The 25,698-nt window shown below is 34.9% G+C and overlaps 1 protein-coding gene across 6 annotated transcripts in view; it reads left to right on the forward strand.

The window, feature by feature from the left end:
* The window catches only part of SHOC2 (SHOC2 leucine rich repeat scaffold protein), a 93,207-nt gene that overhangs the window by 5,996 nt on the left and 61,513 nt on the right, over window positions 1–25,698 (forward strand). Inside the window, exon 1 of one of the 6 annotated variants that reach the window (XM_072740005.1) lies at window positions 17,720–17,884. The exons of the other annotated variants lie outside the window; for them this stretch is intronic. The gene's annotated coding sequence lies outside the window, so the exon portion shown is untranslated. Of the gene's footprint in view, window positions 1–17,719; window positions 17,885–25,698 lie in introns of those variants that run through there. 6 annotated transcript variants of the gene reach the window in all.

Below are 25,698 nucleotides of genomic sequence, written 5' to 3' on the forward strand. Positions count from 1 at the left end.
GCATATCAGCCTGATATGGAATAACCCCCAGGTTTAGACCTTGGATAATTGTTTCAGAATCATATTTAAATATTTTTTCTCAACATTTATGCATCATTAAGAGTAACATTTATGAACCTTTTTAAAATTCATGGTAAGTTTTTATTGTACAGACATTTAAAATTCACTCTTTTGGGGGCTGGCTCATTTGGAAGAGTATGCCACTCTTGATCTTGGGGTTTTGAGTTTGAGCCCTTCCTTGGGTGTTGAGGTTACTAAAAATTAAAAATTCGCTCTTCTGAGAGCATTAAAAGCCAACCTCTTTCCATACTTATTTCAAAGTGCCACTCTTTCCTTTGTGTAAGGCTGTATAATCAGCTATATCTTGGTAGAAGTATATGGCTTATATGATTTAAAAGTTCTCTGAAAAAAAAAAGTTCTTTGAACTTGAATATTTTTCTTTCTTTTTTTTTTTTTAAGATTTTATTTATTTATTCATGAGACACACACACACACACACACACACACACACACACACACACACAGAGGCAGAGACACAAGCAGAGGGAGAAGCAGGCTCCACGCAGGGAGCCTGACGTGGGATTCGATCCCGGATCCCCGGGATCAGGCCCTGGGCTGAAGGTGGCGCTAAACCGTTGAGCCACCCGGGCTGCCTGAATATTTTTCATATAGTATGATTTATTACTCCTTTGAGGCCTTTTTTTTTTTTTTTTTTTGCCATTTCAAACTGTTCCCTCCAAAGTACCAGAATTTCTCATTCTAAGACATTCTCATACTGCTTTTTGTTGTTGCTTTTGATCTTTCCAGTTATTTTTGTTATAGAAACTTGAGAAATTGCTTTTTAAAATTTTCAGTTTAGCAGTTAAATTATACATTTTTAAAAAAGATTTATTTATATTTATTTTTAGAGAGTGAGCACAGGAGCCAGCAGGGGGAAGGGCAGAGGGGGAGAGTCTTTTGAGTAGACTCTCTGCTGAGTGAGGAGCCTGATGTAGGCTTGATACCACAACCCATGAATTCATGACCTGAGCTGAAACCAAGAATCAGGTGCTTAACCAAGTGAGCCATCCAGGCGCCCCTACATTACAAATTTTATATCACTTCATTTATCTCAAGGTTATTTATTAGGAAACAGACTTTCTGGTATCATCTCCTTGGACACAACCCCCTGCATTCTCACTTGACTAACCTAATCACCCTTCTGGCCTCGGTATCACATCCCTTGGGAGGCCTTCTTTGATCCTTAGTTAAATTTTCCTGTTCTAAGGTCCTTTGGCACCTGTGGTTACTCTTTTTTTTTTTTTTAAACATTTTTTGGTAATAATGTATTTAATTTCTGCCTTTTTTTTTTTTTTGCTAGACTGTAAGTTTCATGATAGCATCAAGTATGTCTGTCTTCTTTACTACCTTTTCTCCAGTGTATAATGTCTAGACTTTGTACGCTCCTAATAAAAAATTACTGAAATTAACAATCTCAAACCCCAAAACAAACAGACCTTTAACTAAAAAGGACAAAGAGATGTTCTAGTGCTTTTGGTCTTTTTTTCTTTTTTTTAAACATTTTTTATTTTTTTTTTAATTTTTATTCATGATAGTCACAGAGAGAGAGAGAGAGAGAGAGAGAGAGAGAGAGAGAGAGGCAGAGACACAGGCAGAGGGAGAAGCAGGCTCCATGCACCGGGAGCCCGACGTGGGATTCGATCCCGGGTCTCCAGGATCGCGCCCTGGGCCAAAGGCAGGCGCCAAACTGCTGCGCCACCCAGGGATCCCTAGTGCTTTTGGTCTTAAACATATTTTCTGCTTTTAGACTCCCTCAGGCCTTAATTGAAGGCTTTTTTTTTTTTTTTTAAGTCATAATGTACAATTTACAAAAGTTTAGTAACCTAATGATAAAAAGGACTGGGATTTTTCCTAGACATCATAAGAGAGTTAAAAATGAGAGCACAGGAAAAACAGTTAAAAATCAGATACAAGATATTTTCTTTAAATGGCAGCTAAAGGCAACTTAATGTGATAAACATAGACTCTTTCAAGACACAATTTGTTTTATATATAGAACAGTATAAGAGTAATGCTGATAGAAGATCATGAAGAAAAATTAAGTACCGTTAGTGAATTTTGTTAAAGGTTACACAGGACTATGTGTTGTATTTGGAAAAAGTTTTTATCTAAAATGATGCAATTAAAAAATTACAATGTCAAGCTTTTGGTATTGGAAAGATTTGCTTAATGAGGTGAAACAGTAGGCACCATAAATACTGAGTAAAATTAAATTGAAGCAAATAATTATCTGAAATTACTGACTCACTGCAGTATAAGTATTTTACAATTTGTTGAACTAGATTTTATACCTACCATGTTTCTTTGCTTACTTAGCTATGAAATATGTAAAATTGAGTAACATGTTTTTCTTCACTAGTTTTGAATAAAAACATACCTGTTGCAATGATATAACAAAATGACATAAGTATTTCTGCAACTTTTATTCTGTTAAAGAGAGTAAGCTTTATTAATTTATTTGGTATTGGCAATCTGGACTGGAAAAATTAGGTTGAGGGTTGTAATCACTTATTTGCTGGAAGCATGTGAAGTATAACAGATTGAGTGACCTGAAAGAGATTATATTTAATTCTAATTTTGTTTATGTATCTTCTGAGGTAAAGAACTAAAAATTTCACCTTTTTAGTTTTTGTTCAGATAAACTGCACTTTATCTTAATATTGTGATCCTGTTGAATCCTATGATTCTGTAAGTACCAGTAGAAAAGCTAATTATTTCTTGTTGCTAAAACAAATACTCGTTTATCTACCATGTGTTAATTACCATTTTAAACTCTTAGAAATAGGATACTTATATACTAGGCAGCTTAAAATAGTAAGGTTTTATGATTTAATCTTGAAGACATTTATTTCTGTACTTTGGAAGTAGTGATTTGAAATTCTTAATACTAGAAATATGGCCTAGTTTCAGAACACCCACTAAGCAACTGTGGGAACTCAGCATGCTAAATGGCTTGTAGTGCTGCAGTATTTTTTAATTTTCCCCACCCCCTCTTATATAATAGCTTATAGTAGTACACACAGAACATGAGTATTTGGGACAAGAACAAAGTGTATTGAAGTCTCCAAAACATGTGAGACTGTCAGGCTTTGTGTTGAGTACCAAGAAGCTAAAAAGATGATCAAATATAATGATAGTGAATGACACAGACCAGGTGGTAATGTTTTTAGGTTGCAAATAAAGCAGTTAATTGTTTTTGGGCTTGAGAAAAATGACTTAAAAAAAAAAAAACCGGAATCACTGTTTTTGAAACAAAATTTTAAAAAATTCAACTAAAATTTTCATTTAAGAAGTTTGATAGCTCTGATTTAAACATTTCCATGATGTTTGTGTACAGGACTTAAAAATTTTAGTAGGAATAATCCTAAACATTTCCCCCAGAATGTTGTGCAATGAAAACACTGCAGTATTTTGTCAGTCTATGAGAACCAGATACTGAAACTGATTAGCTACTACTAACTGTGAAGAATGAAATCTACTAGTTCTTACTCATTGTTCAGGAAAGTATGGTTGTAAAGGCATTTGAAAAAACATACTTTTGCCATCTTATTAAAGTGACTGAATTGATCTGCATGATTTTAATATCATGCAGATGGATAGTAGAGTTAAATGCTTCACTTTAAAGATTTTCATGATACAGAAAAGAAAGACAATAAATTTGCTTTAAAAGTCAGCTCTGTAATTCTTGTAGAGTTAGCTCTTTGGGTAGTGCCTTAATGCATAACTAGTTGTATACAAAAATATAAAGAATTTGACTTTTTCTCTACTGGAACTCAGTTATACAGTGTGTGTATGCATTTAATGATAATTTATAAAATAGTAATGTTCTTTGGCAGCATCTTGAAGATTTTTGATCAGTGAAAGTTGAAATTAATAAAACCGAAGTTTTGCTGTATTTTATTATATTCAGGTTTTTTGAAAATTTAAAACCCACAAATGATAGATTCATGTGCTAAAAATAATTTAATTAGCTCATCTCTTTCCTGACTGTATCATTATCCAGTTTTTATAACTAACAATATGGTAATACTTGCATTGCTTCTGAGAGTAATTAAATTTAGATGTTGCCAAATAATGTTTCTGGCATGATTTAAATATCACTGGCTACCTGCAAATTACTAAATGATTTACATCTTTGTGGTACTAAGAATTTTTTATGTCAAAATTTCTGCAAACTGTGAGAATCATTTTGGGATTTTAGTCACAAGATACTTCCCAGTTGGGAACTGGTTTGGTTTTAATGTGGTAACCTACAAAAATAATTTCCTTTTATGTGTATTCAAAAATGTAAGCAAGGCCTGCCTTTCAATATTTTGAGTAGCTTCTGATGGGAGAAATTCCTTATTAACCTTAAGTCAGGTTTGGCTGGTCCGTATCTTTCTTTTGATCTTGTTTGGGGAATGTTTTTGCTTTAGGATATTTTAAAAAATCTAATACAGAGATAATCAGATTATATTTTTAAAGCTCAAAATGCATTTTGTAAATCCTCTTTTAACTGCTAGGATAAGCAGATAATTAGTTGAGCATACGATCTTCATCTAAATAGTCTGAAATATGGACTGTATAAACATGAGAAAGACTATTTGCCCTATAATATATATATATATATTTTTTTTTTTTTTTTAAAGTAGGCACCACACCCAACATGGGGCTTGAATTCATGACCCCGAGATCAGTCAAATGCTCTACAAAATGAGCCAACCAGGTGCCCCTGTGTGCTTTATGATAACCGTATCTTGTCAGACACTGATTTTTAAATGTAAGATACCTACCTTAAGACCACATATCCTCTAAATCTTGTTATGTATAATATATTTATTTTTGTTTACATTTTTGACAGTTTCTGGTAAATTATACAGTGAGTAACAGAAAGGATTTATAATCAAATAAGACCTAGTGAAGGAATGTGTGGGTTTATATATATATAAATGAAGCATTTAGAGAAAGTTAATGTTTACTTTAAAAATGCTGAAAATCATTTTTTAAGTTGAAAATACGTTATCGAATACTGTCATTTTAGTGCATATAAACTAAGATAGCAATTTTCTCATTTTGCTTTACACCAATAATCAGGTAATCAACTTTTTTCTTTATTGCTGATTTGCGCATAGTAAATGAAAAGTAACATATTTTGCGAATACTTAGGTCGAGTGTGACATGTTTGGAGATCCTTGGAAAAAAAGGTGGTTACAACAAACATTTATAGGTCAGTCTTTTTAGAAGAGTTATTTGGGTGACATAAGAGCTGTTAAGAGAATGTTTGGCCAAGATATTTGATGTTTACTATTTTATCTTAAGTCCATTGAGACATTTAAATCCATCCTACCCCACCTCTGCCTTTTATTTTGAGGCTTTGCTAGAGAATCTTGCAATTTTTATATATGGTGAATTGAAGTGTTGTCCAGGAGAGCTGTAATTCTAATTATGGCTTATATTGTGGGTTGGGTAAACAGATATTTTCAGTTCTTTGCTCAAAATTTTGCCCAGAATCAAAATTTCATAATCTTAGGCTTTTCCATAAGAAGAAATGTAGATTTCTCTAAAAACTCTCATGTATTTGCTACTATATAAAATAAATTAGTCCTCTCTATGCCAGTCCAAACAATTTCATCTTACCTCTTCACCAAAGGAGGGGAAGTTGAATGAATGAATTTGCAGGTGCTATAAGTTTTATACTTTTGACATAATTCTTTTTAGCATGGACTAGTATAGAGCATTTTATTTTTTCAGTTATTTCTTTAGCCTCCATGAGTTCATTCATGCTACTTAAGAATGTATTTTTTCCATTTTTGTATGAATAATAACATTCCTTTTAGCATGTTAATTTTGGGTGCTTTTTTTTTGATCTTTGGTCTCCCAGTTTTCAGGATTCCTTTTTTAACTCTTGAACTACAAAAAAATGTATGACTTGATGTGACTTGGAGGGGAGAATAGTTTTTGTCCTTTAAACCACTTTAAAAAAAAATGAGCATTTCTGATCGTTATAAACAAAAGAAAATGCAATTGAAATCTTGTCATTATAGGAATTTATATCAAAATCTGAATGACTTAGAGTTAATTTTAAGTAGAATATAGGGAAACCCATGCATGGGACAAGGTTTTTGTCTATTATTTGACTATCTTCATGCAATAAGTGTTTACTGAGCACTTATTGTGTACTTAATAAAAAGTTCATAATATCTTTGAAGTTGTAGAGTGCTTTGTAGTGTAAAAATTGCTGCTTTGTGTAAGGTGCCTGCTGTCTAGTAGGGTAGATAAAGCCAAGGTAAACATTTATAAATATTTCAGTAAGTATAACTGCTGTATATACTAGGTATTGTTTCTAAGTACTAGAATGTGACTGTGAAAAAGGCAAAAGTGTCCCTATTTGCTCGTTACTTTAAATGAGGGAGAGTCCAGACTTTTAATACAGTGTGGTAAAGGTTCTGATGGGGAAGTTTTAAAGGGAGCTTGGAGGAGGATGTATCCAGAAAGGCTTTTGAATGATTGCAAAAGTTTTCCCAGACGTCTTAAGCTGAGGTATGAGGAATACACGAGAGTTAGCTCAGTGAAGAACTATAAACCTGTATTTTTGACAGGAGGAAATAGCTTTTGTAAAGTCCTGACAACAGGAGGTAGCAGGACGATATGGGATCTGAAAGAAGTTCGTGTGACCTGAACGCAAGATGGGAAATCCTGGAGTTGTGGAAGAAGTAAATGGGGGCCAGATTTTGTTAAGAACATTGGATTTTATCCTGAGGGCTAGGTTTGTGGGGACCAGCCACTCTTCCCCAAATGTTTTAAATTGGACAGTAACCTGATTAGATTTGAGTATTTGAAAGATCACTGTATAGTGTAGTGATTAGGTTAGGAATAGGATGGTGGGGTAGCTGTGGTGAGACCAGTTACAAAAACTGTTAGAGGAGAGCATTTAGCCTACCCTGGAGCAGGATATTAACAGTTGAGAATAAAAAGAAGTTGAAGAGTCAGGAGAAATTTTAGAAGGATGGTTAGATAGGAGTTGGTGATTGTTAGGACGTGATAATTGGAGAGAGAAGAGTCAGGGTGACTGTAGGATTCTTGACCTCCTCCCATTCTTCTTAGTTGATTTCTCCTAAGAGCTTCTCTCTTTAAGAAGCCTTTTCTTATTTCTCTAACCTCCAAGACTGGCTTCGTTTTTGTGCTTCAGCACCTCTTACCACACTATATTTTTTGCCTTTTCCACTTGCTTTGTAAGCGTACAGGCATGTACCGTGCCTTATTATTACATATTTAGAACCTTGCACAGTGCATAACACTTAGTATGTATTAAATAAAATACTGAATGAAAATACAGTTTTTGGGCATGGAGCCCAACATGGGGATTGAATTCAGGACCTTGAGATTAAGACCTGAACTGAGATCAAGAGTCAGACACTTAACCAACTGAGCCATCCAGGCACCCTGAAAATAATAGTTTTTATATGTACAGTTGGAGAAAACATGTTTTTCTGGAGTATCAGTATCCAAAAACTTATTTATAACTTCACTGTCGATCAGATCATTCCATGCACTTTTGAATCTCTTTTTTTGTAAAAACAATGTTATAATTCAGATCTGAAGTGCTGGATATATTATTCTTCATGGACTGTCATGAACTAATATATATGGACTTTGATTATTATGTTGACCTCCTCTGGTATTATGCATTCTGGTTTTCTTTATAAATAAATTTTAATTAGCTTTGTCTTTTGTCAGTTTAAAAGTCAACATAACCAAACTATTACTGTTAGAATTTTTTGTTTCAAAATGAAAATAACTTTTTTCTCCCTCCCTGATTGTAAAAGGAATCAATGCTTATTTAATACATCTAAAAGAATAATACAGAGATAAAAATAAAAAAAACATCCTAATACCCAAGGATAAATACCCAAATATCGTTTGATGGATGTTGTAGACTTTTAAGATTTTATATATATTTATGAATGCTATGATGAAGTTAAAAGCTATCCACAGAGAGGAAATATACATGACATAAATATGTAAGGAAAGATATTAATACCCTTCATACCAAGAATCCTGATACCTAGCATATAACCAAGTAACTCCATAGAAATGGTCTCCTAAACTTCAGTTTCTACAGGAGACCAGGCAGGTAACATAAATGAGTGAACACACAGGTTTAGCTGGAAAGCACTCAGCACAATTTCTATTCACTACCAGTTGATTTTTCTATTAAGAATGTTGACCCAGAATGTTCTCATTTTAAATATTTAAGAAGAGAAATAGAGATCTACATTGTAGTAAAATTCCCAATTATTAAATATTGGCAAATGAAAAAAAAAACCTGTTAAATGTGGCCATGATCTATGTTTTGTTAATACCACAAATAGTGGAAGAATGGAAAGATTTGTTTACCCTACTAATCAAGGAAATGTAGCTTAGAATATATCATTTTTTATGTATCAGATTGATGGAAGTGAAAAAGATTAATATTTGGCAAGATTGGGAGAGTATAAATTGATGAAGTGTCTTTGAAAGAGATCAGTTGGAACTACCTATATGTATTTTATTTTATTTTTATTTTTTATTTTTCAATTTTTATTTATTTATGATAGTCACAGAGAGAGAGAGAGAGGCAGAGACACAGGCAGAGGGAGAAGCGGGCTCCATGCACCGGCAGCCCGACGTGGGATTCGATCCCAGGTCTCCAGGATCGCGCCCTGGGCCAAAGGCAGGCGCCAAACCGCTGCGCCACCCAGGGATCCCCCCTATATGTATTTTAAATGCATATTAGTTTTGACCAAACACGTCTGCTTTCAGGAATCTGCCTTACAGAAATACTAGTTACTACATGTGAAGATTTATGCTCAACAAGCACTATTGGCCAAAAAAAATTATATATATATATTTAATTAAAGTAAATGAAGGAGTGCCTGGGTGGCTCAGTCATTTAAGTGTCCAACTCTTGATTTCCACTCAAAATCTGCTTGGGGTTTTCTCTCCCCCATCAGCCGTCAGGTGCATGCCTGTGTGTGTGTGTGTGCGCGCGCGCCCTTGTGCGCTCTCTCAAAGTCGTAAAAAAAGGCAGATAGAAACCCAAATGCAAGTTGATATGAGACTGATTAATTAAATTATGGTATAGTTATAGCACCAGTCATAGGAATGAAAAGAAATGAAGTATATCTGTATTCTTGTATGGAAACAGTCCATAATTTACTATTTACCATTTAATGCAAAATGGACAATTTGATACATAAACTTGTATTATATGTGTATGCTATCATTTTAAGTCTGTATGATATTCCATCGTGTGACACTGTAACTTATTGAGACTATTGATGTACCTGTGTGTTATTTCCAATGTTTTGCTATAAATATGCACATTGTTGTGAACACTTTTTTTTGCAAATGTCTTTGTAGTGTTGTCTCCAAAGATAACTTCTTTTGTATTTATATTGTAACATTAAATGTCCGAACTGTTGTAGATGCTTTGGGGAAATAAATTTGTCTCTGAGAGTGTAATTTATGACCTCTATTCTGAGTAAATGTACCTTAGGAATGGTAATTGGAGAACTAACCAGAAAGGTAGCGCCATGTTCAGTGAACTTAAATTCTTTAAAGTTTTTAAATTTAAGTAGTAATTTTTATCTAGTTATTACATATTTATGGTACAAAATCTAAAAGATACAGAAGTGAGGGTGCATGGGTGGCTTGGTCACTTGGGTATCTGCCTTGGATACAGGTCATGATCTCAGGGTCCTGGGATGGAGCCCCCTCATCAGGCTCCCTGCTCAGTGAGGAGCCTGTTTCCTCCTTCTCCCTCCCCTACCCTTCTTCCCCTTCCCTCTCTTCTCATGCTCTGTCTCTCCTTTCTCTCTCTCAAGTAAATACATAAACACAATCTTAAAAAAAAAAAAAGATAAAAAGATACAGAAGTATAAAGCAAATCTTTCTTTCATTCTGCAACCTCTTGTGCTTAGTTTCCTTTCCTGGGAAACCACTGCCAGTTTTGTGTATACCTCCACAGATATTTTATACATATATTTATACATATATAGGTGTAGATTGTTTTTCCTTCATAAATGGTAGCTTGTGATGCTGTTCTATAGCTGGGTTTTTTCTCTCAACTATAATAAATCTAATATTTGCATAGTACTTTGTATGTTGTAGGTCCTGTTTTGATAAGTTTTTTTGGTATTCATTAATCTTCATCACAGCCTTGAGACGCAGGTAATATTATTATCCCTGTCATACAGAGAAGGAAACTGAGGTTTGAACATGTTAGTTAAGTTGGGAAACTGGAGGTTGTGGAACTCCCAAGAGTGGTTGCAGAGCTCTTACCAGTAGTAGTTAGTATGCTTTGCTGTCTCACTTATTTCATACTGGTACATAGTTGTTGCAGCATTCTTTTTAGTAACTATGTAGGTATTTCAGTGAATAAATTTATCTAACCATAAGGGAGGGCCCTTGTTGATGGACCTTTAGGTTGTTTCAGTATATTGCTGTTACAAATAGTGCTCTAGTGAATATCTTTGTGTGGATATAATGCCTGTGTTATTTTGAACAAAAAGAGTCTGCCGTGTTTCATTTTCATTTTTTCAAATTGGGGCAGGGGAGGGTGGATCTGTTTTTTTTTTTTTTTTTTTTTTTTAAGATTTTATGTATTTATTCATGAGAGAGAGAGAGAGAAAGCAGGCTCCATGCAGGAAGCCCGACGTGGGACTCGATCCCCGGTCTCCAGGATCACACTCTGGGCTGAAGGCCGATCAAACCACTGAGCCACCTGGGCTGCCCTGGATTTGTTATTCATACAGTTTTGTTTTATGATCTAACCTGGGACTTTTTTTTTTAAATGAGTGTATTTAGCTCATCTATATTTATTATAGCATTATGCTTATTTCCTCATCTTTTAAGAAAAAGTTGAAGTATATAGAGCAGTGCAGTATAAAGGTGTTAGCATACCTTAGTCCATTTCCTCCCTATTGTTGGGGATTGTAACATTTACCTTATATTCTGCAGCGATGTGTTTTTTTTTTTTTTTCCTCCCCAGTCTAAAGCCAATAATTAAATGGACACTGCGCTCAAAACTTACCCTTTTTTCGTGGCTTTTCTTTTTATCCTTTGGATAACTGAATTTTGTCAACTAGTATTTTCTTCAAGAGCATTTGATAGGAACAGTTTTCTTTGAGTTCTTTCATATTCAATACTATTTAACTGTTGCTATCAACTGCTATTTAACTGAACTGTATTGTTAGACTTGATATAAATTCTTGAGTCAAACTTTTTTCCCTTGACGTTCTCATAGGTATTGTACTGTTTTTAGCATTGAGTCCCTCCTTTTTTCCATTTTTGGGTAGTAATGATTTTGTCTAGGTTCTGGAAGAATTCTCTATATTTATTTATGTATTTTTAAAGTATTCTCTAGGCCCAATGTGGGGCTTGAACTCAGAACCCTGAGACCAAGAGTCACATTCTCTAACAAGAAAAAAGTTGCATGTTCTATGTACCAAGCCAGCCTGGTGCCTCACAAAAATTCTCTTTTAAATTACAATAATTTTTTTTAGAAAAAGGTGTATCACTTTTCTTGTTTAGTTCTGACTCTCCTTGTGTGTCAGTAATGCCAGATGAAGTCTGTGAAAGCTTCAGATGTGCCTTACAAGGGGCTTTGGGCTTGCCCTTATGGCTATGGCATGTACATTTTAGAAAACTGAGCTGTGAGTGTTTTGAGACATGAAGCTGCAAACCTTTCCCTTGCTTGAGATCTTCCAGCATTTCTTTTTACCTTCACTGCATACGGCAGCCTTTCTTATGTATGTGTGGTTAGAGATGTCTTTTGGTTTGGGATGGAGATGTAGATTTTGCTTCTGTTTCTCTTTTTGCTAGTTGTTTTGAGATTTTTCAAGAGGAGAAAGGGTCCACACCATCTTTACATTGCTATTTTCACCGGAAATTGTAAAGGCTGTAGGCCTAGTTTTACCGGAATTAAGATCATTTACAAGTATAAGAGATAAAATGTATGCTGATGTAGCTTTCTGAAAGCCAAAAATCATTTATACAGGTTCTTTTTGTTCAACTTTTAAGAAGATTTTATTTATTTATTCACGAGAGAGAGAGAGAGAGAGAGAGAGAGAGACAGAAAGAGGCAGAGACATAGGCAGAGGGAGAAACAGGCTCCCTGTGGGGAGCCCAATGCGTGACTCTATCCCCAGACCAGGATCATGCCCTGAACAGAAGGCAGATGCTCAACTGCTGAGCCACTCAGGTGTCCCTTGATCAAATTTTTACAAAAAGATTTTATTTATTTGAGAGAGAGTGCACGAGTGAGAGGAGAGGGAGAGGGAAAAGCAGACTCTTTGTTAAGCAGGGAGCTGGATGTAGGGCTTGATCCTGAGATGCCAGGATCATGACCTGAGACTAAGGCAGATGTTTAACCAACTTAGCCACCCAGGGGCCCTCCATCAAATCTTTTAACTAAAAAAAAAAAAAAAAAAAATCAAAGTGTAACATTTGAGTTTGAATATATCACTTAATTTATATTTATAAAGCCTTGTCATTACAAAGCATCAAGAATGAAACTAAAAACTAATGACTAGAATGCTCATTAGTTCTTTAATTTTGGGTGTTGATACCTTTTACAGTTGCCTTTGAAAATCAAACTTTATTTTTTTTAAGTAGGCTGTATGGCCAATGTGGGACTTGAACTTACGGCCCTCAAATCTCAAATCAGGACTCCAATGCTCTACCAACTGAACCAGCCAAGCATCTCTAAAAATTGAACTTTTTAAATATATATGCACTAGAATTTTAAAATATTGTCTTTTGATGTAATACGTTTTAGCTCTGGAATATTCTGGCATTCTGAATGGCATCTTGTTTTTCAAGAGAAATGTCAGTTTATCTTCTTAATGACTCTATTAAAAGAAATATGTTAAAAAAATCTTAATAGCTGGTGGGTAAGCTTTCTTCTGTTTTCTGATTTAAACATAATCTTGTATTCATTTGGCCTTGTTCTGTTTTATCTATCTTTTGTCCATTAGCAAGAGCAGGGGGACTGCTTAAAGAAACCAGGTATTTTTCCCATCATCCCATTCCTTTTGTGTGATGGAATATGTTGCTTTCTTAGCCTTAAATACAAATACATTTTCATATTCTCACAGGAAATTTTAATGGCTGCTAGACTACTGGGGATTTCAGTGTTAAGTCTTTGTTACTCCAATTACTGATTACTCCAGTGTTTTTTAAATTTCAAAATTTTAACGATTTTTGTAAAATTCTGACAGTGTTCTAATTTCTTTTGTGCTGAGCTATGTTTATTACTAAATATTTGCACTTATGGCACTTGAAACTCAGATTTTATAGATATTCCTTAAAAAGGCTTTTTGATCCAAATGTATTGGGAAATCTCATATCATCTATCCTCTCTCATGGAGTACATTATTATATCAGAAAAGGATAATTTCTGCCATAAAGACAGAATAATTATGTTTGAAAACCTCTCATCCTAACTACAAAGCTGTTTAACCATAGAAATAGATGTTGTAGAAATATAGTTTGGGAAATGCTAAGAATGTATTACAGAACGTTTTCAGGTAAACATGTTAAGGTATTCCAAAATACCTGTTTGCATGACAATTAGGATTACCTATAGTTACGGGGATCTTACAAGCTTTTAAATATGGATAAATAGTAACTAAATGTCCCAGTTTGTGAACATATGCAACACAATTATGATAGTATTCTTACTATAATTTTAAGGGTTTGTTTTTTGACCTGGACATTTTGTTATAATTGGTTTTCCAGTCTGAAAGTACTTCTCGACTTAGTATATATTGAACATCCATTATTGGTCCTTGGAACTACTTTTTGCTAAGACTTAGCAAACAGTAGGAGTTTAAGAGCTTTAAGTCACCTATGAGATCATATAGTCCCCTAAACTCATTTTTTCAGATTAAAAAACTGAGGCCTTTGTGGCACCTGGGTGGCTCAGTCAGTTGGATGTCTGATTCTTGGTTTTGGCTCAAGTCATGATCTCAGGGCCATGGGATTGACCCCTGCATCGGGCTCCACCCTTGCCCAGAGTCTCCTTGTCTCTCTGCCTGCCCACCCTCTTACTTGCTCTCTCTTAGATCAATCAGTTAAATCTTTTAAAAAGTTAAAAATAAATAAGGGCCTCAGTTTTTTTTTTTTTTTTTCATTTATTTATTCATGATTGAGAGAAAGAGAGGGAGGCTCCATGCCAGGAGCCCGACGTGGGACCGGATCCTGGGACTCCAAGATCACACCCGGGGCCAAAGGCAGGCGCTGAACTGCGGAGCCACCCAGGGATCCCCTCATTTTTTTTTTAATTTTTTTTATTTTTTAAGTGTAGCTATATGTTCAAGGTTATGTTGCAGTTTATCAAAGAATTTGGAACCCAGACTGTACAGCTCTAGATTTTTTTTTTTACTGCATTTTCTTTCAGTATATTACTCTTAATTGCATTCCTTTTGAGATAGACGTCCAGGAGGAGATAGATATATTTAACATAATTTAGTGTGAGATTGAGTTAAATTATAAGGTGGGTCAAATTTAATATAGATAGAACTTTCCAAGTAAGTTTCTGGACATCTAGGTCTCCCTTCACATATCTGAATTACTCTTTCTTTTAGTTAAGAGAAAAATAATTTTAAAATAAGCATGTACTTTTAGTATTGCTAATAAGGAATAGTTAGTGCTTGGTTTTTTAGTGATTTTTTTTTTTTTTTTTTTTTAAGATTTACTTATTTAGAGAGCAAGGGTGTGTGCACATACGTGAATGAGGGGAGGGGCAGAGGAAGAGACTCTTCAAGCAGAGTCCCTGCTGGGGCTCAGACCTGTGACCCATGAGATCATGACCTGAACTGAAATCAGGAGTTGGTTGCTCAACCGATTGAGCCACCCAGGTACTCCTAGTGCTAGTTTTTAGTAATTGGTGCATGGGTCAGGTTCTTTTCTAAATTGAGCTGTATCATCACTTCCCTAGTGGTCAGTTATGGAAACAATTACTTATCTATTCTATTAATGGAAAAGTGGACCTAAATAGCTATAGAATTAAACTCTTAACATACGGAGTTTAAATTATAAAATACCTTTTTTTTTTTTTTTAGATTTTATTTGACAGCACAAGCAGGGGGAGTGGCAGGCAGAGGGAGAGGGAGAAGCAGACTCCCTACTGAGCCAAGAGCCTGACATGGGGCTCTATCCCAGGAACCTGGGATCGTGACCTGAGCCAAAGGCAGAAGCTTAATGGACTGGGCCACCCAGGTGCCCCAGTAAATATATTCTTTTTGTCATACTTTTCAGCAAGATACCACTTGGTAGAAAATAGGTGAACTCAAGGTTATGTGAATTACGCATTAAGATATATAATAACATATTATTGGAAGAAATTTATCTTTTAAATGCCAGAATGTTCCATAAAATACTAGTTTGGCCTATAGAATTAGGTTTTAGATGAGGGGGGGAAACCATTTTTTAAAGATATTTAGATTTTCTGTATTTTGTTGGTCTTTTTAGCTGACATTTCCTCAAACTGTAGAAAGCAATGATAGCTTTTCAATCTTGTTCTGTGTTAAAATTTTCCTTGATTCATGTGTCTAATCCTCATTATTTACATCACTATTTATATCTATAGTGTATTCTCAGATAATATAGATACGAGTTTTAAGACATGGGTTTTAAACGAATCAGAACTATATTAGTCTTATGATTGCTTTATGATCTGTGTGATCTTTACAAGTCACTTGATTGCTCTTGAGCCTCTGTTTCCTTTCCTTATCTGTAAATGGAGATTAAACTGCCTCAGAATTGGTGCAAGGACTTAATGAAATAACAGCTAAAATCACCTAGCACAGTACTTGGCCTGTAATAAATACTCAGTAAATATTATCTGTTGCTGCTCATGATGTTATTGTCAGATTCACACCATGCTATTGGGCAAATAATTTAACTTCCATAAATCTTGGTTAGCTTATCTATTAATGGGAAGACTACTAACTACGTTGGATGTCTGCTTCACAGGGTTATTTTGGAAATCAAATGTAATCATGTGATAGTAGTTTATGAACTGTCAACCTATCTGAGCTGAGGTAACAAGTCTTAAACCATTAGGAACCAGACAGGTAAAACCAGATGGAATGGAGATTTGCTTTTTTGGGAAAGAGTTTAGCTGAAGGCTTGAAGATACACCTGTTTGTCTTCACTACTGGCAAACTGAGGTGCTAGGTGTAGACACATAACTTCCTTTCCAGAGTACATATCTGTTTCATCAGTGTCTTCCATAAAAGATCTATCTAGATGAAGATGAAAAATCTGTGGCAGAGTCCAAACTCTTAGCTCACTACCCATTGCCCTTTATGATTTGGTTTCAACATCCATTTCTTTACCCTTAATCCTTCCTATTCCTTCCTCCCCTCCCCCTCCCTCCCTCCCTCCCTCCCTCCCTTCTTTCCCCACCCCCACCCCTTACATCACTGCCAACTTCCATGTCTTCCTGAGGGATAAGCACTTAGATGAACAGTTTGAAATATATTTTTGTAATCTTCCGTAAATGTAGCCCTCAGATACATTTACAAAATTTCTCCTAACAAACAAACCCCCCAAAATTATATTATGAAGAAGCCACAGTTTTGATAAAGCTTTACTTGAATCATATGCCCACCAGCTCTCCATGAGATGTCCATTTCTCTGTATCCTTAACCAACACTCTTTAATATTTTCATTAATTTAATAGATATAACATTGTTTCTAATTGCATTTTTAAATAAATGTTCTTCTGATGATTTGTGAATATATCTTTCTAGATCTTTCATACAGCCAAAGGTAGAACTCAGAATTCATTTAAGCATTTGCTTCAAAATGGAGATATAAATTTGAACTCTGTGAAATCATCTTATTAAAGAATTTATCAAACATTGGTTTAGCATACTATCTTACCTTGTTTTTATCCTCAGATAAACCTTAGAAACCACCGTTCTGAATTTGATGTTTATCTAAACTTTGTATGTATCCACAAACAGTATGTAATTTTGTATGTGTCAAAGCTTTATACAGATGGAATCATTTTTTATCATTCTGCAGCTTGTAGGTTTCTTTGTCCTTGTCCACTATTGTTTCTGAGATTTGTCCATGTCGCTTTCTCTAGGTGTAGTCATTGATATTTATCATTGTATATGTAACCTTGCTGCAATGACTTCTTGTGCAGTTGTATAGAAGTTTTCATACTGTAAATCCCTACAAGTAGAACTGATGGATTGAATGAGTGGATACGGGCATTTTCGTTCATCACATTTTTGCCAAATTGCTCTCCATCATAGCTTTAACAAATGGTGCTTTTTCCAGCAGAGTGTTGAGTTCTCATGGCTTTACGTTCTCCAACAAGTTGGTTTTATCAGACTTTTTCAGTTTCTAGCCTAATGGCAATAATATCTCTTTATATTTCTTTAATTACTGGTGATATTGAATAGTTTTCAAACAATGTTTATTGGCCTTTTGAGAATTTTCTTCTGGAAATTGCATTGCTTAACTTTTTATAATAGCACAGTATTTGTCTTTTTCTTAGCAATTTATTATGTTTCTTAATATTTTCTGGATACACATCCTGTTTTAGAAGTATGAGTTACAAAGATCTATTCCTAGTCAGAAGCATGTTCTTTTATATTTTTCTGTTTTGTTTTTTAAAGGTTTATTTATTTGAGAGAGCACGAGTGGGAGGGTTAGAGGGATAAGGAGAGAATCTCTAGCAAACTGCGTTGAGCTGGAGCCTGATTTGGAGCTCAGTCTCATGACCATACCACAGCCTGAGGCAAAACCAAGAGTCCAAAGCCCAGCTGACTGTGCCACCCAGGTGCCTCTGTTTTATTTCTAATTAACCTTAAAAATTATTAAATGATCATAAAGTTAGAAGTTTGGAGTTCAGTTGAACTCTGATTGAGAGTAAGTTGTCCACCTGATACTCCATCATTCCTGAATACTTTGGTGTAGTAATTCTCTTTCTGGCCTGAGGACAACTTCACAGTCTTAAAAAATTATTTAGAACATCAGAGAGGGCTTCTACGTATGGATTGTATTTATTCGTATTTACTATATTAGAAATTAAAGCTAAGAAATTTTAAAAATATCACTTATTTTTGAAAATAAACTCATTACATGTTAACATGAATTTTTTAGGAAAAATAACTACTTTTCATAACAAGTGATTTCGTTTCACATTTTTGAAAGTTTATTTAGTATCTAAATAGATAATGGCTGAATTCTCGTAATTGTTTTTGTCCGTTACAGTATATTATTTTGGCTGAAGAATACGAAGAAAATCAGGTCTCATACAGATACATAGTTGGAAGGAATATTTTAGTAGTCTTTACAGATGGTTGTAGGAATTCACTGATACTGCTTCAGATGACAGTAATTTCTTAAAGTTTAATTGCAATGTAGAATCTAGAACTATATCATTGAACTTTTTCCCCTTTTTATTTAGAAATGATTAGACTCATAGGAAGTTGCAAAAATAGTACTTCACTCAGCTTTCCCTGGTGTTGGCATTTTATATAATTATAGTGCTTTATCAAAACCAGGAGATTGACATTGGTATAATATTGTTAACTTGACTATGGACCTTACTCAGTTTTTTGCCCCCCGCTCCTTTTTTTTAATTTAAAGATTTTATTTGAGTGAAAGAGGGGGAGTGAGAGGGAGGGGGAAAGAATCTCAAGCAGACTCTGCACTGAATGGGGCTCAGGACTCCATCTTATAGCCTTGATATCATGACCTGACCCAAAATTGAGAGTTTGATGCTTAACTGACTGAGCTGTCCAGGTGCCTCAGTTTTTTGCCTTTTTGAGTATTCATTTGAGTCTGTCTCTAATTCTGTGCTTTCAAATCCCATGTATAGATTCATATAACCACAGTCAAGATACAGAATGATTTCATTATGACAAAGAAACTCTACCTCTCCATTTTGTCCTAACATGACAATTATTACTCTGTTCCCCATCTGTATTGTTTTCATCATTTCAAAAATGTTGTATAAATGGAATTACAAAGTGTGTAAGCTTTTGAGATTGACTTTTTTTTTTACTAAGCATAATACCCCTGAGATCATCCAGGTTGTTATATCAATATTTCATTCCTTTTTGTTGCTGAACAGTGTTACATTGAGTTGAATATACCGGAGTTTAACCATTCACCCTCTGAAGGACATCAATTAACAATTGATACTTTTTTTTTCCATTGCAAATAAATATTATGGACATTTGGTGTACAGGTTTTTTTTTTTTTTTTTTTAAATAAGCCTGAATTTTCCCTTTCCGAAGTAAATGTGAGAGTGAAATTGCTGGATCGTATATGATACGTATACAGTTAGTTTTATAAGTAACTACTAACCTATTTTTTCAGAGTGGCCATACCCATTTCTGTTTTACCTAATTAGTAATAGGAGGAGACACTGGTTTCTCTGCATCCTTGTTAGCATTTAATATTTACCACTGTGCTCTGATAGGTGTGTAGTGGCAATTCATGGTTTTAATTTGTATTTCCTAATGACCAGTGTGATGTCCAAAATCTTATTTTTGCCATTATGCCATCTGTATTTCTTCTTTGGTGAAAGGTTTGCATGTATCTTGGCCCATTTTCTAATTGGGTTGTTTGGTTTTTTTAAGGTGAGTTTTGAGCGTTCCTTATATGTTTGCATTTAAGTCAACAAAGATTGACTATGTGGTTTGCAAATGTTGTCTCCCATAGTTTGTCTTTCCATCCTCTTAACAGGGTTTTTTACAGTGTGAAAGTTTTAAATTTTAATGTGTTGGGATTTTATTTTATTTTTTTAAAGTATTTTATTTATTCATGAGAGACAGAGAGAGAGGCAGAGACATAGGCAGAGACAGAAGCAGGCTCCATGCGAGAAGCCTGATGTGGGACTCGATCCCGGGACTTCAGGATCACGCCCTGAGCTGAAGGCACACGCTCAACCACTGCACCACTCAGGCATCCCTGTATTGGGATTTTAGTATTTTTCTTTAAGAATTGTGGTTTGATGTTATGCTTATGAAATCTTCATCGGACCCTAGATCTCAAAGATTTTATTTGTTTACCTCTCTGTTTTATAGGTTTACATTTTAGTGTTTGTGATTTTGGATTAAACTATTTAATTTTTTTAAAGAGTTTATTCATGAGAGACACACAGAGGCAGAGATGTAGGCAGAGGGAGAAGCAGGCTCCCTGTGGGGAGCCCAATGTGGGACTTGATCCTAGGACCCCGAGATCATGCCCTGAGCCAAAGGCAGATGCTCAACCACTGAGCCACCCAGGTGCCCTAAATTATTTAAGTTTTGAAAAAGATTTTAGAGAGAGTTGGGGGCAAGGACAGAGGAAAGAGAGAGTAAGAATCTCAAGCAGACTCCTCACTGAGCTCGGAGCCTGTCATGGGGCTCAGTCCGTTGACCCTGAGATCATGATCTGAGCTGCAATCAAGAGTTGAATGCTTAACCACCTGAGCCACCCAGGCATCTCTTTAATTATTTTTTTAATTAATTGTATTTTTATACAGTGTGAGATTTAAGTTAACTTTCTTTTTTCCTTTTTCACTTTTCCTTGTTTGGTCCCCCCACCCCCCCATGGGTATCTGATTTTTCTAGTACCATCTAATGAACTTTTTATTCTCTATTAAAATAAAATTCTTTGATCTGTCTTGTTACCCATGTGTGTTTTTTTAAATAATCAACTGGAAAATACTGTTTTACTGAGTTACGCAGATTTTCTAAATGTTGACACATTTTATACAATATTTAAAAATCCCCTTTTGTTAATAATGTCACTTTTTAAGAGAAAAGTCTTTAAATATTGAGTAGCTTTTGAAAATCATGGTAGAGGTTACATATTTTTAAAGTCTAATTTTATCATTGGGTACAAGTATATTCAGTGTTCTTTGAAGTGATAGGCTCACTTGGTTAATTTTTCAGAAAAATCTCTGCTGCATTCTCAGTCTAAAGGGCTTTAGAGTCTCCTTACCTTGCTCAGGTTTTGACAGTCCATGCTAGGTCACTTCACTGTAGTTAACACCGTCCTTGGCCTGCTCAGGCTCTGACTTGCTTTGCCCAGGGAATTGGACCCCCTCTCTTGAGACATTCTCATCTGCTTGGTTTCTCATTTTTCTTGTGGTTTCTTCTCTGACCCATAGATTATTTAGGAGTGTGGTTTTTAATTTACATATTTGTAAATATTTAACATTTCCAACATTTCCTTCTGTTGTTGTTTTATTCCATTGTGCTTGGACAGTATGTTTTCCTTTTTATTTATTGAAACTTAAAATTTTATGTTCTACAATGTGGTTTGTCCTAGAGAATGTTTCATGTTCACTTGAGAAGAGTGTGTATATTATGCTGCTGTTGGTGGGGTATTGATAAATTTCTCTTAGGCCTAGTTGGTTTCTAGTGGAATTCAAGTCTTTTCTTGAATTCTAGTTCTTTTCTCCTGTCTAGTTCTGTTATTCAAAGTGTAGAGTATTGAAGTCACTATTGTTGAATCTTCTCTCATGTCAATTCTGTCAGTTTTTAATGTACTGTGTGCTCTGTTAAGTGCATATAGATCTATAATTACTGTATTTGCTATTATAAAATGTTCTTTGTTTCAGTAACAATTTTTGTTTTAAAGTCTGTTTTATCTGAAATAGTGTCACTTCAGCGCTCTTTTGGTTACTATTGGGATGGTATACCTTTTTCTGACATTTTAATCTGTTCATGTTTTTTAGTCTATAATGTGTCTCTTGTTGACAGTATATAGTTGGATCACCTTATTTTCATCTTTTCTACCAACTTTTGCCTTTTAATTTGAGAGTTTAACCCATTCACATTTAATGTAATTATTGGTAAGGTAGAATTTATATCTGACACTTTTCTATTTGTACTTTTTTGTTTTTCTGTTTCTCCATTGCTGTCTTTTGTATTAAATAGATATTTCCTAGACTACTATTTTCTTTGTGATCTTAATGGTTACCCTACAAAATTAACATCTTAAATCATAAGAATCTGGTTCTTATTAATACCAAGTTAATTTCAGTAGTGTATGAAAACTTTGTGCCTGTGTAGCTCCATTTACCCCCTCCATTTTGCTGCTTATTGTCATGCACGTTATATCTTTACACATTGTGTGCCTTTCAACACAGATGTTTATGTATCGCTTTATGCAGTTTTCTTTTTTTTTTTTTTTGATGAAGTAGGGAATAGAGCTTCATTTATTTAGTTTTTACTGAAATTCCAGTTAACACATAATATAGTATTAGTTTCAAGTGTACAGTATAGTGATGTAGCACTTCAATACATCACCCTATGAAATTTTCTTTTACATTGAATAGGAGAAAACTACAAGAAATGCATTTATACTGTTCTTTATATTATTTTTGTAGTTAATTTTACTGGTGATCTTTATTTCCTTATTTGTATTTTAATTATTGTCTAGTGTTTTTTCTTTCTAAACACTGAAGGAATTATTTGGTATTTCTTGTAGGGCAGGTCAGCAACAAATTCTTTCAGTTTTGCTTATCTGGGAATGTTTTAAATTCACCCTCATTGAAGAATAGTGTTGGATACAGAAATCTTGATTGACAGTTCTTTTTTATTGCTTTCAGAACTTTGAATATGTCCTCCCACTGCCTCTGGCCTCCATATTTTCCAATGAGAAATCTGTTAACCTTTTTATCTCTTACACAGGATGAATCACTTGCTGCTTTCAAGATTTTCTTTGTCAGCTTTGCCATTTAGCAGTTTGGTAATGTAGATTTCAATGTAGCCTGTGTGTAGATTTCTTTGAATTTATCCTACTTAGAGTTTGTTAAGCTTCTTGGAGGTGTAGATTAATTCATTCCTTCAAAATTGGAAAGGAACTTTTTGGCCATTATTTCTTCTAATATTTCTGTCACTTGTCTCTTCCTGGATCTCCCATTGTATATATGTTGGTTCATTTGATATGGTGTTCCACAGATTTCTGATACTCTGTTTATTTTTCTTCATGTTTTTCTATTCCTCAGGCTGAATAATCTCAATTGATCTATCTTAAAGTTCACTTTTTTCTGCCTGCTTATACCTGTTGAACCTTTCTACTTTTTCATTTCAGTTCTTGTTATTTCAACATCAAACAATCTATTTGATTTTTCCTCCAAATATATATTTTTTGTTAAAGATTTTATTTATTTTAGAGGGAGCATGAGAAGAGGGAGGGGCAGAGGGAGAGGGAGAGAGAAAATCCTAAGCAGACTTCGTGTTAAGTGCAGAGCCTGATGTGGGGGCTCAATCCCAGGATCCTGAAATCATGATCTGAACCGAAATCAAGAGTTGGACACTTAACTGACTGAGCCATCCAGGAGCCTCACCCCCAAATAGTTTTTATCTCTTTTTTTTTTTTTTTTTTAATTTTTTATTTATTTATGATAGTCACAGAGAGAGAGAGGCAGAGACATAGGCAGAGGGAGAAGCAGGCTCCATGCACCGGGAGCCCGACGTGGGATTCGATCCTGGGTCTCCAGGATCGCGCCCTGGGCCAAAGGCAGGCGCTAAACCGCTGCGCCACCCAGGCTTCCCAGTTTTTATCTCTTTATTCATAGTCTGTATTTGGTGAGACCTTCCATTGAAAAATTACATTTGGACATATTAAATAATGGGTATTTAAATATGGACATTTTAGATAACAAAATTGTTTAAAGAACAGTTTTAAATTACAAAATAGGGCAGTTGTTGAGATTTTTGCCTTTTCCCCAGGATCTGTTCTTGCTGCTTATTGTGGTGGTGGTTGATTTAGTGACTTCTCTGCACTAATTCTGGCTAACTCAAACTTATGAATGTGTTCATAGCTAAACTATAATTCTTGCACAAGTCCTTCAAGTTGTGTGGCCACTGAAGTCTCACTTGTTTAGCTTAATGGTTAGCTAATGATTGGACAGAAATGTCTTTAAATGCCTGGAACTAATAAATCTTCTAGTCTTTGCCAAAGACCTCTGTTGTTGGGATGTACTTTCAAGCACTCAACCAGGCATCTGACAACTCTGACTAAGCCTTTACTTCCTGCTTATGCAGGGCCCCACAGTTAAAAATAAGGGCTTGGGACATTCTCAGGTTTTTCCTGAGCATATACACAATCTCCAGCATGCATACTGCCTTAAGCATGTACATGAGCTTTTAGATTCCCAGGGATGTGTTGGAATATTTCAAAGTCCCTGTGGTATCTCATTCCTAGTTTAAGGCTTTTTGATTAGTCTGTTGTTTGGCTCAAATGTTGGCCACCACCTCAAGCCAAGTGGGTATAAAACACTTACCTATAATTGTTTTCAGCAAATATTTTCCTGGGGAAAATGTCTTTTGCATTGGGCAAGCACTGAATTAGGTCAAATATGGATAGTATTGCAAGTGGACTCTCTGGGAGCTACCAAACAGGGCTAATAGTAATAGTTTGGAGGGATTGAAGCTGTCAGTGGGCTCCACCTTTGTTTTGCTCCCTCTGGTGGCTGCTAGGCTGCACTGGGAATGTGGGCCATAATTTTTCAAGGCTACTATCCATCTGGAGAGCAAGGAATGAGACTAGGACAAGTTAAAATATAATGAAGCTTGTTCTTTCCTTCCTTCCTTTCAGTTCTTTCCTTCCTTCCTTTCTAAAGGAAGCTTTTGGTTAATTTTGAGAGTTCTGATAAAATTCATTACAAATGATTTTGCCAGTTTTCTATCCACTGCTTTTGTAGAGGAGTGAAGTTTTGGAGGTATTCACTGTTATTTTTCTGATGTTATCTCCAGTTGGGCTTTGACATCTCATACTGACAGCCCTTCCTGTTTAGATGTGCCCCCAACTTAAAGATTATTATCTTAAAAATTGGAGGATGTAACAGAGTTGTAAATGGTAGAAACATGCTTATTAAAATATAGGTAGCACGAAACTTAGTAAGTACTAAATTGTAGGTTTTGTAGAGTCAGCTGTAAGAGCTTCATCTACCCTGGAGTCCGTATGTGCCTAATTGCAGGAAGCAACTTCTGTGGGCCCAACAGCTTTTTTGCAGTCCATTTTCTTTAAGACCACTCTGTTTCTTCAGTTACAACTGCTTATAATTCTTTCTCTTTGCCTTGTGACCTTTGACATTTCTGCTGGTTTTATATTTTTGTGTTTCCCAAAGTGCTTCTTGTCCTAAAGAATATTGAAATTAGGGACCCCTGGCTCAGTTGCTCTGAATCTTGGTTTTGGCTCAGGTTGTGATCTCAGGACTATGAGATTGAGCACTGTGTTGAACTCTACACTCTCTATGTAGTCTGCTTGAGTTTCTCTGTCTCCCTCTGCTCCTCTCCCCCATGCTTGCTCTAAATTTATCTTTTAAAAAAGTTGAAATTAATGTATAAAAAATTACCTCTAAGATATATTTTCTTACAGTTTGAAAAATTTTCCTACCTTTTTGAAAAAAATATTTTTAATCTTGTATAAAATTTTTTAAAACTGAATTTTCCCTTGATTTGTTACATTTAGATTATCTTTTTTTAATTACCTTATTATGATGTCTTTCATGTTTATGAAAGAAAAGATTTGGCTCTAAATCTTCTTTTAATAACAAAGTATTCTTTTTAATGTATACATATGATCAGTAAAATAATCTTATAAGTAGCTTCCCTTTTTTTACACTTTTTTTTATTGGAGTTC

The sequence above is a fragment of the Vulpes vulpes genome, chromosome 15, assembly GCF_048418805.1.
Source record: "Vulpes vulpes isolate BD-2025 chromosome 15, VulVul3, whole genome shotgun sequence".
Taxonomy (NCBI): Eukaryota; Metazoa; Chordata; class Mammalia; order Carnivora; family Canidae; genus Vulpes; species Vulpes vulpes.